The 16,682-nt window shown below is 41.0% G+C and overlaps 1 protein-coding gene across 1 annotated transcript in view; it reads right to left on the reverse strand.

The window, feature by feature from the left end:
* Window positions 1-14,177, reverse strand: part of LOC143102381 (thyroid hormone receptor alpha-like) — a 70,230-nt gene extending 56,053 nt beyond the window's left edge. Inside the window, exon 1 of the mRNA XM_076265926.1 lies at window positions 13,921-14,177. The gene's annotated coding sequence lies outside the window, so the exon portion shown is untranslated. The remainder of the gene's footprint in view (window positions 1-13,920) is intronic.
* Between the last annotated feature and the right edge of the window lie 2,505 nt (window positions 14,178-16,682).

The raw sequence follows: 16,682 nt of genomic DNA on the forward strand, positions 1-16,682 counted from the left end.
TAATCACAGAATTAGTCCAGAGCACAGCAAGTTCTCGCTCAGACAGAGCCAATCAGTCAAGTCAGTCTGGACACGTTCCAATAGAGGACGCTGGCAGACGGCCAGGCAGACTGTTTCTGTCAACTTTTTTATGTCTTAGGTGCAAGAGTACACCCCAACCCACCCCTCCTCCATGCCCTCCTATAACCCCCTCCCCCCTCATGTTGCACAACACTGATAGCCACATCACTCAGCTCTTATAGCTGTTGACAGAGGCATGCTAGAGGGAGTGAGAGAAAGTGCAAAGAGAGAGAAACAGTGAGAAAGAGATAGAGAAACAGAGAGAAACAGAGAGGAAAGGGAAAGAGCAGGGGAGACTATGAGATGTAAAGGTGGCAACTCCTGCCTTCAACATTGGATTTCAACATCAACTGACCTCGTAAGTGCAGGGCACTTTCCCCTGCAGTGGGAGCCAGAGAGGGGGAAGGTTAGACTATGGGCCCGTCCCAATACCTCCACTTCCCCTAGACTTTTGCCCTAACCCCTTTTGCGCGTGCACGTGTAGGGTTAGGGTGTCCCATTACTTTAGGGAGCACACCGCTGGAAAGGAACAATTGCATTGCTCATATATTTTCGCAAATAAGCATATTAAAATCTCGAAATATGTTTGAATGTTAGTCTGATGCACATCCAAAGGACTGTCGAGTTTTGAACATTAATGTTAGAAAATATCTCACAAAGCTATCCGACGATGTTCATGATATCTGCTGAGTACTTTGAACGAGTCTGCCCATCAAATCATGTTATATATCTGATCTGGGTAGTTTCGTCAATATTTAGGATGCGTGTTCCGGCGTTCACATGAACATGAATATCTCTGTTGATTAACCAGACGTAGATAAACCTACATAGCCCACACAACAGTCACCACGACCGCTGGAACCTGCATTTTCCTGAATAAAAATAGTAGTAGGTTACTACCTGTAGGCACGTCGACGCTGCACGTGACGTAGGTGAGCATGTTCGCTACGCTAATTTGCATATAGTGGTGTCCCATTTCATAGGGAAAGATCTTAACCCCCCCCTTCCCTCGTCGAGGGGGCTGTATGCTGTGCTGGGTTTTGAGTGGGTGTCTTCATACGTCCAAATAATTATCAGCCCATGGACACCACAGGGAGGGGAGCTACAATACCAATATCACCTCGCTGGAAAATGTCCCCTGGCTTAGCAGAGACACAACTACCACACACACACACACACACACACACACTCACACTCGCCTGATGTTTTAAATCAGCCCAACCGCAACTCAAACCGCGAACATTAAGAAAGACAAAATGATACCCGACCTGCTTACAGTATTTCCAAAAGGTGCGCTTTTGGTTAATGTAGCCTAACATGCAGTGTATTCTTATTGAGCTATGTAAAACTTTCACATAAACAGGAACAGAGTCAGACAAAAATATACCTGTACACATGACAGTCCTTAGTCAAATGTCCATTGTGTACTGGACCATACTGTGTATTGGACGCACTTGACTAAGGGATGTCATGTGTACAGGTATATTTTTGTCTGACTCCTAACCGCAAGTTAACGTGTGCACCCGGTCAATTCAACCCATGCATCACTGACACACACACAGAGACATCTACATCTTGGTGAATTTGTTTGCTTTCTAGTATCCATAACAAACAAATGTCATCTGGGTCCACAGCAAAGAAGCTATAGAGCAGTGCATATGCTCATTCTAGAGTAAAAGAGAGAGATTTCTCCCCATCTAATATAAAAGGAAATGCAATGCCCTAAACAGAACACACCATTGTGAAATCACTTTTCTGGGTTATGCATGGCACATGTCTGTTTTATGAAACATCCAGCCGAAGAGGCCGGCGTCCACACGGTCTGCATCAGCCATTCCCGCTTCAAACTGAAACAATGCGTGGCTTAGCATCCGCAGAAAAGACATAAATATAAATCCTGCACAATGACTCCCACCAGACATGCCACATGAGGTCTGACAATGTGGTCACACAGCCGGGCTCCATAGCGTGGTGCCACTGTCACTTTACTGAGTTAAAGGCACAGCACATGTGGGGGATGCCTGAACGCTGGCATGTGGCATAGAAACAGAGAAAAATGTATCCAAAAGTCTCCACCCATGCGCAAAACCATGGGCTGCTCATAACCGCTAATAGGGAAAGTGTCCATGTATGACCTGATGGCCATGCATTGTGGACTTTGGCCTGACCAGGGTGCAACAAGCGAAGGAGAAGGTTCCAAATAATATCTATTTTTACTGCTTATTTTTTGTTATGCAATGCTTAATTATAAAGGCTTTGTAGGACATATCTATAGACCGGTATCAATGGTATGTCATAACAGATTAGATACCAATATATTACATTACATGCAAGGACTAGATTAAGTCTAATTCTATGCATGTTCAGGTCAACACATACTTATCAAAGAGGACAAGGCTTTTGCCTAGATGTGACCTTTTCCTATGTGTCATTTTCTGAAAGCACACTTCACTGATAAAATGTGTGGAAAACACACTGTGGAAAACAGCGTCTGCTAAATAAACATGTCCTAAAGGAGCAACATGTTCATGCACTACATTGCCCGCCTGGAATTATCCATTTTATCTTGTGTGCATTGATGTGATTGTTCCACTAGCCTTTCTTGCACTGAATTACCAGCATAACCTTGGAGTGCCTCCCTTTTGTTTGTGTGTGAGTCTGTGTGTGTGCAGTGTGTCTGTATAAGTGAAGCTGCCACCTGGCAGTGTTCAGAGTGCGGATCCAAGTGCTATAAGGGCAAGGGGTTCAAAAAGGCTGTGCCAAGAACTGGCACTATATGGCCTATATATTTCATACCTCATGGGCTCATGCAGTTGCTAGTATTAGATGATAAAGGAGTCACGGGGTCCCATGCCATACTGCTGGAAGCCAAGGGGATGAACAACACTGCATAATCTGGCAAAGCTTTCAGATCAAACACACACACGACTACTGGTACACTAACATAGCTATGGTTGGGAGAGATGGCCTGACAGCATGGGCTGAAAGAGGACATTTATTTTGCTTCCCCCAGTTCCCAGAACAGGAACAGGAAATATTTGGATATTTCGAAGAACATTCCTGCTTAGCTACATTTAGAGGTAATACACCTACTACACAAGGATGATTGATTGCTGCATTTCATTTTCATATGCTACCATCTTTGCCCCAATCAACCTATAGCAGGAGCCACAGGGTTACTGCACTCTATATGTTGAAAGACCATATAGCTAACACAGCTTCATTCTCTCACATGCTAATCAACGGTTTGCAGTAACGAGTACAAAGCATCCTCATATTAACCAACCAAATGTTGCTACTTTCTTCCTCCTTTTGATGGGGTTCCTGCTTTGACTTGCAACATCACATACACACATCCTTGTCTACATGACTAGACACTGACTGTAAACCATGTGTGTGCACATCCCCTTTCTCCTGGTGACCCATGCAGGTGCTCTTTTGAACCATCCTTTTATTCAGACCTCTCTTTCATCAGTTACCGCCATCACTAACTTTCTGTTGTTCTGTTGTTAATATATTCAATCATAAGACCAAAACAAACAGTAACCCAGTAAGGAACAGTATGCTGAACTGCTTGGGGTTGTGTGGAAATGACACACACACACACACACACACACACACACACACACACACACACACACACACACACACACACACACACACACACACAGCTGGCTCATTAAATACTGTGGACCAGATCTTGGTGTCATGATGATTTACATAGCTGCTACATCTAAATGAGTTATTCATTCTTTTTTTTAAATGTATTTCTTTTTTAATTTTAATTCATCTGTTAATTGATTTTGAAGAATTTTGTTCTCACTTCATTCACACTTCTGCTCTCTCTCTGAAGGACATTATCTTAAAATGTCACTGCTGAGCTACCCTACCATGGTGGAAAATAAGAGAGACTGTTCAAAATGATACACTCTTAAATATGGGGGAGGTTCAACAACATTTTTGGGAAACAAACCAACTACACATGCTTATGTTTCAGTTTTCATTTTACCTCTTTTTCTTTAATTGGATTCAATTCTCAGTGACTTCAGAGTTATTTGAGAGGAAACAAATCACTATGGTGATCTGAGGGGTACATCAAGCTCTACACCGTGCTGCTTGTAGCTCTACAATAAAATATGTTTTATCCACTTTAAATTCTAAAAATAGAAGATCAATATGCGGTGGTCAATGTTGACACATTGGCAGGTCACCACAAATAAGTCAATGTATAGAAATACTGTTCTTTACTGTTTTCATTGATCACTCATATCCACTGATTTCTGACGAGGCATGCGTTTATTTATTTATCTATTAATTTATTTGTAGTATTAATGTGGTGTTGCATCACTGCAATATTTGCTATTTTGATGTCTAGGCATGGAAATCTACTGATCTTTGTGTCAAACATTCATGAAGCATAATGCCATGTTAAGGCTGCATTTCTTGTTATTATATGACAAAATAATATAAGTATAAACCTCATAGTTAATAATATTAATCAAGCGTATAATAAGATTAACAGAGCATAGGATTTCATGTTGTGTTTCCTTTGCATTAAAATATGAAAGTCCATATTGTAAGTAGGCTTTTGTCATAACATGTCTTAAAGTCCACGTCCTAAAGCCTCAGGTTCACACATACATCTATAAAAGATTTCTGAGTGTCTGTGTGAATGTATCAATGCCTCTGTATGTAGTGTGTAGGCTGTATTTCAAACTCTCTATACACCACAATGTACACTGCATGTGTACTTTGTGCAATGTGCATGTGGAACACGTGTATTGACAATAGCACATTGATCTCTATACCATTTGACCTTGTTTGTTCTGTGTTACCTCGGCTGACTTTCACATTGTCTTTTGCATGTCATTGTCTAATGTAAACATTAGAAACAAAAAAGCAAACTTTGATGGCAATTATAGGCTATCGTGCTAAGGAGCAGTGCTCACCTGGGCTTGCTGGCTAACATAACTTAAAAAGCAGTTCTGTCTCAGCCAAAGGGCTAAGGCAATTATGGAGCAATAATAAGCAATGTCTCCACAACAACATGCACCATTTAGACTAAAACAATATCTGTAGACAGGAAATTCACTCCTCTTTAAAAAACAAACACCAATACAAGAATAGGAGTTGGGCATGAAACAGCATGGGAAAAGGCACTTCAAATCCCCACATTACATCACCAAATGTGTGGAGTAGTCTATAGCATGATGATACGGTGTTGTATAAGATACAAATATATATTGTAGTATAATAACACTGAATTTGTGCAGAGATAGATACAGTGAATAATACTTTATTCTATATATTAAGTGACTGTATCCACAGTCCGATGTCTTGTAAGAACAGGGAAACTTGCAGCTATATGTTCTGCAGATGTAAGAGGCACAGTCATTCTAAAAGCAGGTCAAATCTAAATCAAATTTTCCTCAGCTTGTGTACTTTCCAGTGGCATTATCAATGGAACATGCCATGAGCAGCAAGTTCAGAGATATATCCAAACCTAAGTAATCACAACCCAGACTAGACACAAACAAGTTTAAAACTTTTAAAAGAAAGAAAAACATCCAGTGATTGTGACTGGTGAAGCAGCCCCCAGCTTCAGAGAGCCTCACAGCATGGACAGCATCTTGAACAGAGGCCAAGACCAGCCAGGACCTTGGACATACTTGACCCTGCAGTGTGGATATTTAAAGCTCTGCTATTCGTATAGCTCAGTGAATATTTACACAATGTTCCCATACGACACAGTGGATAAATGCTCCCTGCACTGAAATCCAAACACTGTGGCAAATGTATAACTTAAGAGTCTGATATGAAACAGGTAATATTTAATCTCCAGTCTTTAAACAACTGTTTCATATGGCATCTGGACGGTTCTCCCTGGCTTTAGATAAGTGTTAAAATCCTGGATCCTTGGCCGCTATAACAAATATTTGAACATACAACTTTTGAATGGGGAGTGATAGGCTGCATGTGACCTTACTTTCCACTTATTTTCTTTTTTAATTCATAACAGCATAACAGTCAGCTACTTATATAGTGTCATGTTTAATTTCCTCTTTTCTTTCACCCCATGTAATGCTTATGCTAGCAACTGGAGGTTTTGAAGAGACAAACAGCATGCTATAAAAGATTAAATATAAACACATATGTAAATGTAAAATGAATAAAACAATTTAAACATAAAACAAGAGAGCTACGCACAATAACAACCAAATCCTAACACACAGGGAAGCAACCAGCTTGACCAATACAGATTCCTGGGCCCAACAGGGTAAACTGGGTTAACTGGTGAAATCGCTGGGGCTGAATTAAAAGGTCAGCGACCCTGCAGTGCTAGACCAGTGATCCTATTGGAGCTTGCAAACCTGATTTGCCAAGCTGTGGTAGTCTGACAAAGACCTGTAGTGTGTTTACCTTCTTACATTTAAACAGTCTAATAGTATGCTATACATGACATGTTGTGCAGTTTTCTTTTTTCTAAAAAAAAAAAACAAAATAAAAAGTGAGCCAATGTCCGAGGACAGTCTGACTGACTATATGCAGTCATGCATCATGTTACTAAGAATGACAAACATACCCTCACCTCCCTTCCCTGTGTTTTACCACAGAGGCATGGGTGTTACCATACAGTATACTGACATAAAACACTAATGTGTGTGCATGCACACATCACCGTCATTGACATTATCATAATAATACATTAAATAAATGACTATTATATAGGCTACCAGCTATCTAAATCCCTTAACATGTGCAATTCTGCCTGATGGTAGACTGGTGTAAATACTAGGTCACTGGCTTTTATTTTATAACTGTTTTATTCAGTTGTTAACTGAGATGTTCTGGCAACACATTTAAAACAGTATGCCATTAAACAAATTGCAACTTGACAACACATTTTGCAATCAGGCCACTTGCAAACAGACACAATTGTGTCAAGACAAGACTCTTCAGTTAAAAAAATCTAATTTTGAGGACAGACATGTGCCTGACAGACATGTGCCTGACTCATTAGAGCCATTTAAACCTCAATACAAAACTGAAAAGAAATCTCTAATGCTAAAATCTTGCCAGGTAAAAAAAAAAAAAAACATTTAATAACATGTTTTTTTTTTGTGTGATGTTTAATGTAATGTGTGATACAACTTCAAAATACAAAGTCTCAAAATTATCTTTGCTCTGACAACAGAAGATTTTTTTTCCTTCCATGCATCTACTGCCTGTGAGATTATTAATGAAAACATATCTGTGTTCTAGACTCCCTGTGCTTTCCAGTTTAATTTGGCCTATTTGCTAAAAGCAATGTTTGCTGACTTTACTTTTTCCCCCATTCTCTTTAATCAAAAGCTTGCTTTCGTTCCCACAGGTCTTGGCTATATGATCAGAGCTACAGTACCAGACTGAACTGTTGTGGCCATTCCCATGAATGTCAGGGTGAACGTGTACCATAACGCAGATGCCTATGGCTGCTGGATCAGATCTGTCTTTGATCTGGCGCAGATCCAGTGGCTATCTGACGTAGCTGCTGGTTTTGGAACAGTCTCTTATCAGTCGGTATCTGGCAATGATCTCAGCTGTCCTCGGCTGCCATGAAAAGACTTCATAAGCATACTGTATATCACCTAATCGCTTGAGCATTACACTTAATCTTCACATGACATTACTCTCATTTGTCCTCATTCCCCTTCAAACTCAGCTGAGTCCATCCAAATTAGAACCACTACTTGTGATGATACTAAGACAATAAAGGTGCACTCTGCAATTCCAAACCAGCACACACTTGTGCAATTCAGCAAACGACTCATATCAGTTCCCTAGCCGTTTGTTCTGTGTGTGCACACAAAAAACTAAGTGACGAGTTCGTACACAGTCTTGTCTCTGTAAATAAGAAACAAAAATATTGGTTCGGATCGAGCCATGAACAAATATCAACAACCCTTTAGCAGAACTGCAGACTCTAGCCTACCTTAAATCTGCTGGCTACTGTCCTCACAGCTCCTGGGCCAGGCTTACTAAGTCCTATGTGAACTGAGCTCTATAGAGGCAGACTAGCAGGAGAGGCCAAACAACACATTTCCCCTTCCTGAGTCAGAAGCCAATCCATTAACCTGGCCATTAGCGAGTCTCACCCCTATACGAGTGGACATGGGCTGTTACCACACCCACTTATTCAACAAACGAACAAACCAAGGAAAATGAAATAAATCCTAGTCCAGCACTGATAGATGGGTTACGTCACGCCAAAGATTCTGGAGTATAATATTTGCTTCAGACTAAACAGGGTTAAAGGAGCTCTCAACCACATTTGAAAACTCAAACAACCTACATGTATACTTTTTCTTTCATATTGACACACATATCAGATCCCAAACTGCATCCCAGTAAAAATGCATTAATTTCATTTAGGCATTGGTCTAATGTACATCACCAACTCATTTGCACATTAACAGATGTCACAACTATTCATGCAGAGCCAAGCATGACGTAAAAAAAATATAGGCTAACTCATCTCTTCCAATGAATTCAACATGCAAGGAAGAAACCGTCCATTAAGTTCACTTCATTGTTAAATTATAGGCTCTACACTAAATAACACAGAAACCAATTACTCCAGCTCAGCAGATATCCATTTTAGTAGCCTAAGTATCATAGTGCAAGATATTGACAAAATTAACTTCCAACTCGTGCTTCAACTAAAACAAAAATGAACAGTACGATTCATGTCAATGGATGCATTCTGTTTAACTTTATTGAGAGAATGTAGCCTAATACTTTTGGTGAAACAGGCTGAAAAAAAGAAACATTATCAGCATGTACTACTTGTTAACAATACAACTCTATTTAATCAAGCTGAAAAAAGGGGGCCCAACTCCTGACAAAAAAATCAAAAGGATGCTGTAAATATAATTACATCCCTAGGTAATACTGTAATGTTATGTTGAGAGAGAGCGTAGCACATTAGTAATGCACAAAGCCAGGTACGGAGTGAGTTTTACAGAGCCATTAACCCTACACTTTAGCTTGTAAGTTTTGCTCCACTGACTTTATGGATGGGTGACTAGAGGCAGAGTACTGCTCACTTTCATAGGAATAAATGTAATACTACACACATTAAACGTTGATAAATGTTGTCAACTAGAAGCCTACAAAAACACTTCTCATGTTGCAGTGTTTTACTGAACAACATTACATTAAAAAATAAACTGTTGTTGTTTTTAAACCACATACATTGCCTTGTGAGTTTTTATGTCAAACATGGCAAAAACACAGGGCAATTATTTAAATGTATCTGATTTTGTATATATCCTATTAAATAAATGTAAAAAATAGCCTGTGCTTGTAACATATACTCACCTAAAGGATTATTTTAGAAATGTTGGCCCATATTGATAGGATAGCATCTTGCAGTAGATATAGAGCTATGTGGGATGCACATCCAGGGCACGAAGCTCCCGTTCCACCACATCCCAAAGATGTTCTATTAGGTTGAGATCTGGTGACTGTGGGAGCCCATTTTAGTACAGTGAACTCATTGTCATGTTCAAGAAACCAATTTGAAATTATTTGAGCTTTGTGACATGGAGGATGGGTACATGGTGGTCATAAAGGGATGGACATGGTCAGAAACAATGCTCAGGTAGGCTGTGCCATTTAACCCATTTACTCCTAAATTGCCTGCTAAAAACACCTATAGAATCCTATGGCATTCTAGACTAAATAACCTTATTTCCTGAGGGTTTTCTGAAAACATACTAAAAATTGTCAACGTATACCAAAATGTAATATCTAAGCCTCTGTAGCACCTAGAAACATGAAATAAAAAGCATGCTGCGCTACGCAGCATCCAGCGGGAGGGTCAATGTTGCGCTACGCAGCATCCAGCGGGAGGGTCAATGTTGCGTCATGCAGCATCCAGCGCGAATGGGTTAAACGATGCCCAATTGGTACTAAGGGGCCTAAAGTGTGCCAAGAACACATCCCCCACACCATTACACCACCACCACCACCAGCCTGCACAGTGGTAACAAGTCATGACGGATCCATAGTCTCATTCTGTTTACGCCCAATTCTGACTCTACCATCTGAATGTCTCAGCATAAATCGAGACGAATCAGACCAGGCAACATTTTTCCAGTCTTCAACTGTCCAATTTTGGTGAGCTTGTGCAAAATGTAGCCTTATTTTCCTACTTTTAGTGGAGATGAGTGGTACCCGGTAGGGTCTCCTGCTGGTGTAGTCCATCTGCCTCAAGGTTGTGCGTGTTGTGGCTTCACAAATACTTTGCTGCATACCTCGGTTGTAACGAGTGGTTATTTCAGTCAAAGTTGATCTTCTATCAGATTCAATCAGTCGGCCCATGCTCCTCTGACCTCTAGCATCAACAAGGCATTTTCGCCCACTGGACTGCTGCATACTGGATGTTTTCCCTTTTTCAGGCCATTCTTTGTAAACCCTAGAAATGGTTGTGCGTGAAAATCCCAGTAACTGAGCAGATTGTGAAATACTCAGACCAGCCTGTCTGGCACCAACAACCATGCCACACTCAAAATTGCTTAGATCTTTCCCATTCTGACATTCAGCTTGGAATTCAGGAGATTGTCTTGACCAGGACCACACCCCTAAATACATTGAAGCATTGGTTGATTAGATTAGACCACACCCCTAAATGCATTGATTTCGCATTGGTTGATTAGATAATTGCATTAACAAGAAATTTACACCCTTGGGTAAATTTTCACTGGAATTACACTTTAACAGGTGTTCCTAATAATCCTTTAGGTGAGTGTAGTATGACATGTTCTCATAAACAAATTGAAACCACCTGGGTCTCTAGGCATGGCACTAGACATAACACCTAGCAGCAAGTAGATAACTACCAAGGGAGTTGAGGTACATCCGGGTGGATCTCTGATCCAATCAGTCAACAGGTGTTGTTTCTATCCTTGATGAGCCCTCTCATTGGATCAATGCATGTTAGGAACAGCTCCAGTGGCAGCCAAGAGGCCACGCAGCTACCTGTGACTGTGACGTGGGCTCTGTTCCAAAAGGCACCAGGGGCCGTATTCACAAAGCCTTTATCTTACCACTAGGAGTACTCCTAAATCTCCTAAAACATTTTAGCTAACATTTTAGAGTTTTCTCTTAAAAGTTATTCACAAAGCCTTTCAGACCTACTCTTATTAAGGAAAAATGACAACTCCTAAACTAAGAGTGAGTCTTCGTTGTTATGGATGACGTCATTACTCATGCACAAGCTTGACTGAAGTGACCACCTTGATTGGCTGATGATTGTAACGCGGGAATGATTCCAAACACCTCCCTTACGATGATAGGTGACAGGTGACAGGTCTGAGAATGCGTGCGCTACACATAGTGCGAAGGACGGAAGATGATGAATAACTGAATAAAAAGGCCTAGCCTAAATGAATAAAGAGTAAGGCAAAACAAATAGCCTAGTAGCCTAATGAAACATAGGCCTACGGATTGATGCAGTATCTTTGCAACATTATTAAATTAATCTGTCACCATATGCCTACGTTTGCAGAGGAGAACATTTTAATTTGATTCACAATGAAACGTTACATTTAATTTACATGTTGACAATGAGTCGTTTTGGTTGTTATTGGTGGTGTTATTGCATCCCTTTTATGGCGACAATGCAAAATTGTTCCCTCACGATTGGAAGCTCCTGTTGCCGCACAGCCTACGCATTTCAAAACATCGCGACGTGAAATGCCGCAAAAAGCTGTTTGTGAATAGGTCTTAGTGAGTTAGGAGTCCTCTTGACTTCTTTTAAGCTGTCCCAGACTTAGGTGCTACTTTTAGGTCTAAAATGCTTCGTGAATTACTTTTAGTGAAAAAAAATTAGGAGTCCTAAAGTTAGGAGTGACACGCCCATTATTTTTAGGAGTTGCTCCTAAATTCGCCACTTAGGAGCTACTTTTAGCCTTAAAATTCTTTGTGAATACGGCCCCAGACCTCTTGACATAATAAGCTTACAAGGCTTCAGAGTAATCCCCATTCTTGTTTGTTTTTATGCAACAGAATTAAGATTCAGATCAATCTGACTTAATTGTTCATATAACAAATGGATAACACCAAGCAATAAAATGAGAGCAGGTGTGTGCAAACGTTTCCCCACACAAACAGCACCAGAATATCCTATCAGCCCCAGGATACCCACACTGTCTTACACTGACTTGCTTGGCTATGGAAAAGGGCAAAGAGAAATAAACATGTAGCTGGATGACCAGTCTAATGTAAAAGGACAGCTCTAGCCAACTGAACCAAAAAAGCGAGACAAAATTTAATTGTGGAGCACATTTGGTGCCCAAAGGCAACTGATGGTGTTCGAGAGCAGCATATCAAAGGGTTGCTTTTCTTTTCCTTTTCTTTTTGCTATCATGGTTAGCCCTGTTTACAGATTGGACCACATTGATGCCTGCTCTGCCCTATGTGAAACTGTTTGTCCTGAGGCCCTATATCCTATGCACACTTGGGAGGGAATTGCTGATCTTGGGATGTGAGATCGTAATCAGTTCATACAGCTGTCTCCAATATGAGGCAATGGGTGTTACTATATAGGGAAGGAAATCGGGGTGTTTTTAGAGATAAGCAGATGTCAGATCGTTAGATTACCAATACCATTTAATTTGGCTTTACTTTCATGAAATCCTGTTTTAGGCCTCCTGAAGTCAAATTCTGACAGACTCAGGGTTTTTTTTTACATGTCCAAAATGCAGGGTTAACTTTGGTGGGTCAGCCCCTGACGTCATTGTACAGTGGATTCAAATCAGGACATCAGCTACACAGCTGGGTTATGTAACTGCCCCCCACCCCCTCCCCAACACACACACATGCTCTCGTCGTGGTAACCACCCAACATCTATCACCTCTGAAGCCAGGCAGACGAGTCGCCGGCAAGCGCATGTCTCACTCACAAGCGTAAGAAGAGCACGTTATCTCACTGGTAGACTACCGGTAGCCTGCGTCGGAACGGTGGAAAAACTAGTGCAGAATTCCTATTATAAGATCAAGTGAGGACGGGAATTCCTGTTTGGCCCTTTTATCATGACGATGTAAACGAATGCGTTTAACAGCACGGCTTGTGCTTAGCCTATAGCCTGCAGGAAACATTGGTTTCACGAAGGCCCATGTTTAGCGGACATTATCAAATAAATGAACACAGCAAAAAGCTTTAATCACGGTCCAAGGTCATCATTACCATGCATGGTAGCAGCCATATTCAGAAAAAGATCTCTTTCAACATACGCGTGCTGTCATTCCAGCATTAAGTTCAATAACCGAACTGTCATTCAACGTATAGCCACCCCAAACCTGACCCCTTTAGAAATATTTCATCGGAGAGAGGGGTGGTCTTGTTGGTTAATTACGTTGCCTACATTAGCCTACCTCAACTGACTCGCGAGTTATAAGTTCGGATAAACAGCTCTACCGTTAATTACCGTGCCTAGCTCCACGTGTCCAGAAGGGCTGCAATTTTTTATCAGTGCTGTGTATTTAAGAGAAAACATAATGTAGTTTCAATTTCACACCTTTCGCCTTACAATCCAAGGCCTAATTCAACACCAATCAACAATGCTTAAACCGTTCGTTAACTGTTCGTGTAATTTGCATGTACATATTATGGAAGCCGCATAAAACGTTAATGTTGGACGAACCACGCCGTATTGATTTCACAAAGCTGTCGTTCGGATGTGGCGAAGCTCCTGTTGAGAGTTATCTAAGGCCGTTAACTTACAAGCTTCAAATAATTAGACTCTGACAGCAACTTTGTTGACATTCGTTGAAAAACAGGCATCAGTAAATCATCAACAAATTAATTTGACTTACCTTAGCCCAATAATAACTCAAGCGGGTGCATGGGAGTCCTGGCAAGTGATTCTCGCGGTTCCCTTTAGATTATGCTACAGTACAGAAGTAGGCTACAGCCTATGTTCTGCCACCGTTCACCAAAAGGCTTCGCGAAAAATGCCGCAGAAGTACGAGTCATGTATAGAATGCTATATTTTGCAGGATACGTCTTCAGAGTTTTTCGATTTAAAGTGTCTGAGAAAAAATGTGCTACACTTCATGTAGAACTGCCTGCCGCTCCGACAGGGAAATGCAACAACATTTCTATAGTTGCTCCTCCCCCTTACAGTATGGGCCTAGTGTGATCAGATTGTTGGCTAACATGTCCTACAGCAGTTCACGAGATTGCATGCTGGTGATTCCCTGACGAGCTTTTTGACTGTTTCGGTTGTAAAGTCTTATGCGCACTGATCATATTAAGACTTGGCTCTGAGGAATTTGATTTGATCAAAGGTATGTAGGCATAGGCTACCACCAAATGGGATAAGCCTATGTAACCCCTAATGTCTCAGAAGTTAGCCCCCAAATCAGAAAAAGTTGGGACGTTGTGTAAAATGCAAATAGCCTACAGAATGTGATAATATACGTCTTGTAAATCCAGTTATCCAGTTGAAAACATGTGCATCATATGTTTTTTTTTTAAAAGTTGGGAAAGGGAATGTTTACCACTGTGTTTGCTTCACCTCTTCATTTAACAAAATTCTGTAAATGTAGGAACTAAGACCACGGTTTTGAGAATTATCCTAAATGTTTTTTGCTTTTTGCATTATTTTCCTGAAACATTTAAGGCCTTGGAAAGGATGGAACCATATAACCATACAGTACATCATTCAGAATTGATTGTGCCTTGCCAGATGTGCAAGATGCCCATGCTGTAGGCACTAATGCACCTCCACACCATCATAGATGTTGGGTTTCGAACTGAGCACTAAAACAAGTTTTACATTCTGTTTTTATTTGCATTTAACATAACGTTCCAACTTTTTCTTACTCTGGAAATCCATAATTCTCGCGAGAGCACATTACTCATTCATTGTTGACTTCCAGAGAGGTCACACCCAACACCTGCCACTGTCCATCGACGGTGCTGATGTGGAGAGAGTGAGCAGCACCAAATTCCTGGGTGCACATCAGTGAAGACCTCTCCTGGACCACCAACACTACATCACTGGTGAAGAAAGCTCAGCGGCGTCTCTACTTCCTGCGCAGACTTAAGCGGGCAAGTGCTCCACCACCCATCATGAGCACTTTCTACAGAGGCACCATTGAGAGCATCCTTTCCAGCTGCATCACTGTGTGGGGCGGGAGCTGCACTGACTACAACAGAAAAGCTCTGCAGCGCATAGTAAACACTGCCGGAAAGATCATTGGTGCCCCACTCCCCTCCCTGAAAGACATAGGCTACACACCACCCGCCTCATCCGCAAAGCAACCACAATTGTGAGAGATACAAGTCATCCAGCTCACAATTTGTTCAGCCTGGGAAGAGGTACAGGAGCCTCCACTCCCGCACCAGACTCAGCAACAGCTTCATCCACCAGGCTGTTAGGATGATGTTGAACTCTCTCAGTGCAGTGATATCTATGTATTGATGATATTTCTAGATGTGGGTCTGGATTTTCAGGCTAAGTTTTGGGGTTGTAAATTAAATGATCTATTGAAGGGACTACACTTGGTTATTTCACTGTGGTTATTTACTGCTAATTCAAATCCTATAACCACCAATCGGAGCATCCTGACTAGCATCACAGCATGGTAAGGCAACAGCACTGCCCATGACCACAAAGCTTTGCAGAGGGTGGTCAGGTCAGCTCAGTGCATCCTAAAAACTGAGCTATACCAACCATCCAGACCTATACAACCAACTCTATAAGGAAGGCTAAAAGCGGACCTGTCCGATCCCAATTATCAAAGCCTTTTCACCCTCCTGCCATCTGGCTGGCGGTATAAGAGTATTAGGACCCATACCACCCAATTCAGAGACATTATCAGGATAATGAACTGTCATTAACACTTATTCTGACAACTTTCACTATGAAAGTGCACACATTCCATATGATCACCCTATATACACGTCTTAGCGTTTACAGTGGCTTTAATGTCGGCATTGTTTACCATTGCCACTCTATTTATTCTTATGTCTTTCTTTTTAATAACTCTTTTTATTTTATTTATCTAATTATTTTGATTCCTACTATGTAATAGAATATACAATTGTCTTGTAAACGTTGTAAAATTATTTAAATAGATTAAGAAAGCCACCCCTATGGTGAATACTATGATTAGATTGATTTGTTTAGATCCAGTGAAATTGCTGCCTTGACAACGCTACGTCATGGCTTTGGTACTCTATAGGTCTACTGGAAAAGCATTATGTTTATTTCTTGTGGCAAAATGAAAATGAGCTACTCCTGAAAAAAAATCTCTCTCTCTGTCTCTCTCTCACTCACACACACACACACACACTCACACACACACACACTCACATACCACATCATGCCAGGGTGCACTGTTTTAAAACTGTGACACTTCTAAACTATGGTTGTTTTTCAGCGCAGCTTAAAGTGAGCTGGCAGTCACAAGATAGTATCAGTCTGGTGTTTCAGCTCTCAGTAAAACATAAATATATCATGGTTAAAGGTCTTGTCCACAATTCTGGTCAAGATTGTTTACATTTAAGCATCAGGTTGTTTACATTAAAAGCCAATCAAGTTATAGGCCTATCTTACCCTCATATGCTC

The sequence above is a fragment of the Alosa pseudoharengus genome, unplaced genomic scaffold, assembly GCF_046254945.1.
Source record: "Alosa pseudoharengus isolate Yale_2024_CS ecotype anadromous, Long Island Sound unplaced genomic scaffold, YU_APseudo_1.1 YU_APseudo_1.1_scf_4, whole genome shotgun sequence".
Taxonomy (NCBI): Eukaryota; Metazoa; Chordata; class Actinopteri; order Clupeiformes; family Clupeidae; genus Alosa; species Alosa pseudoharengus.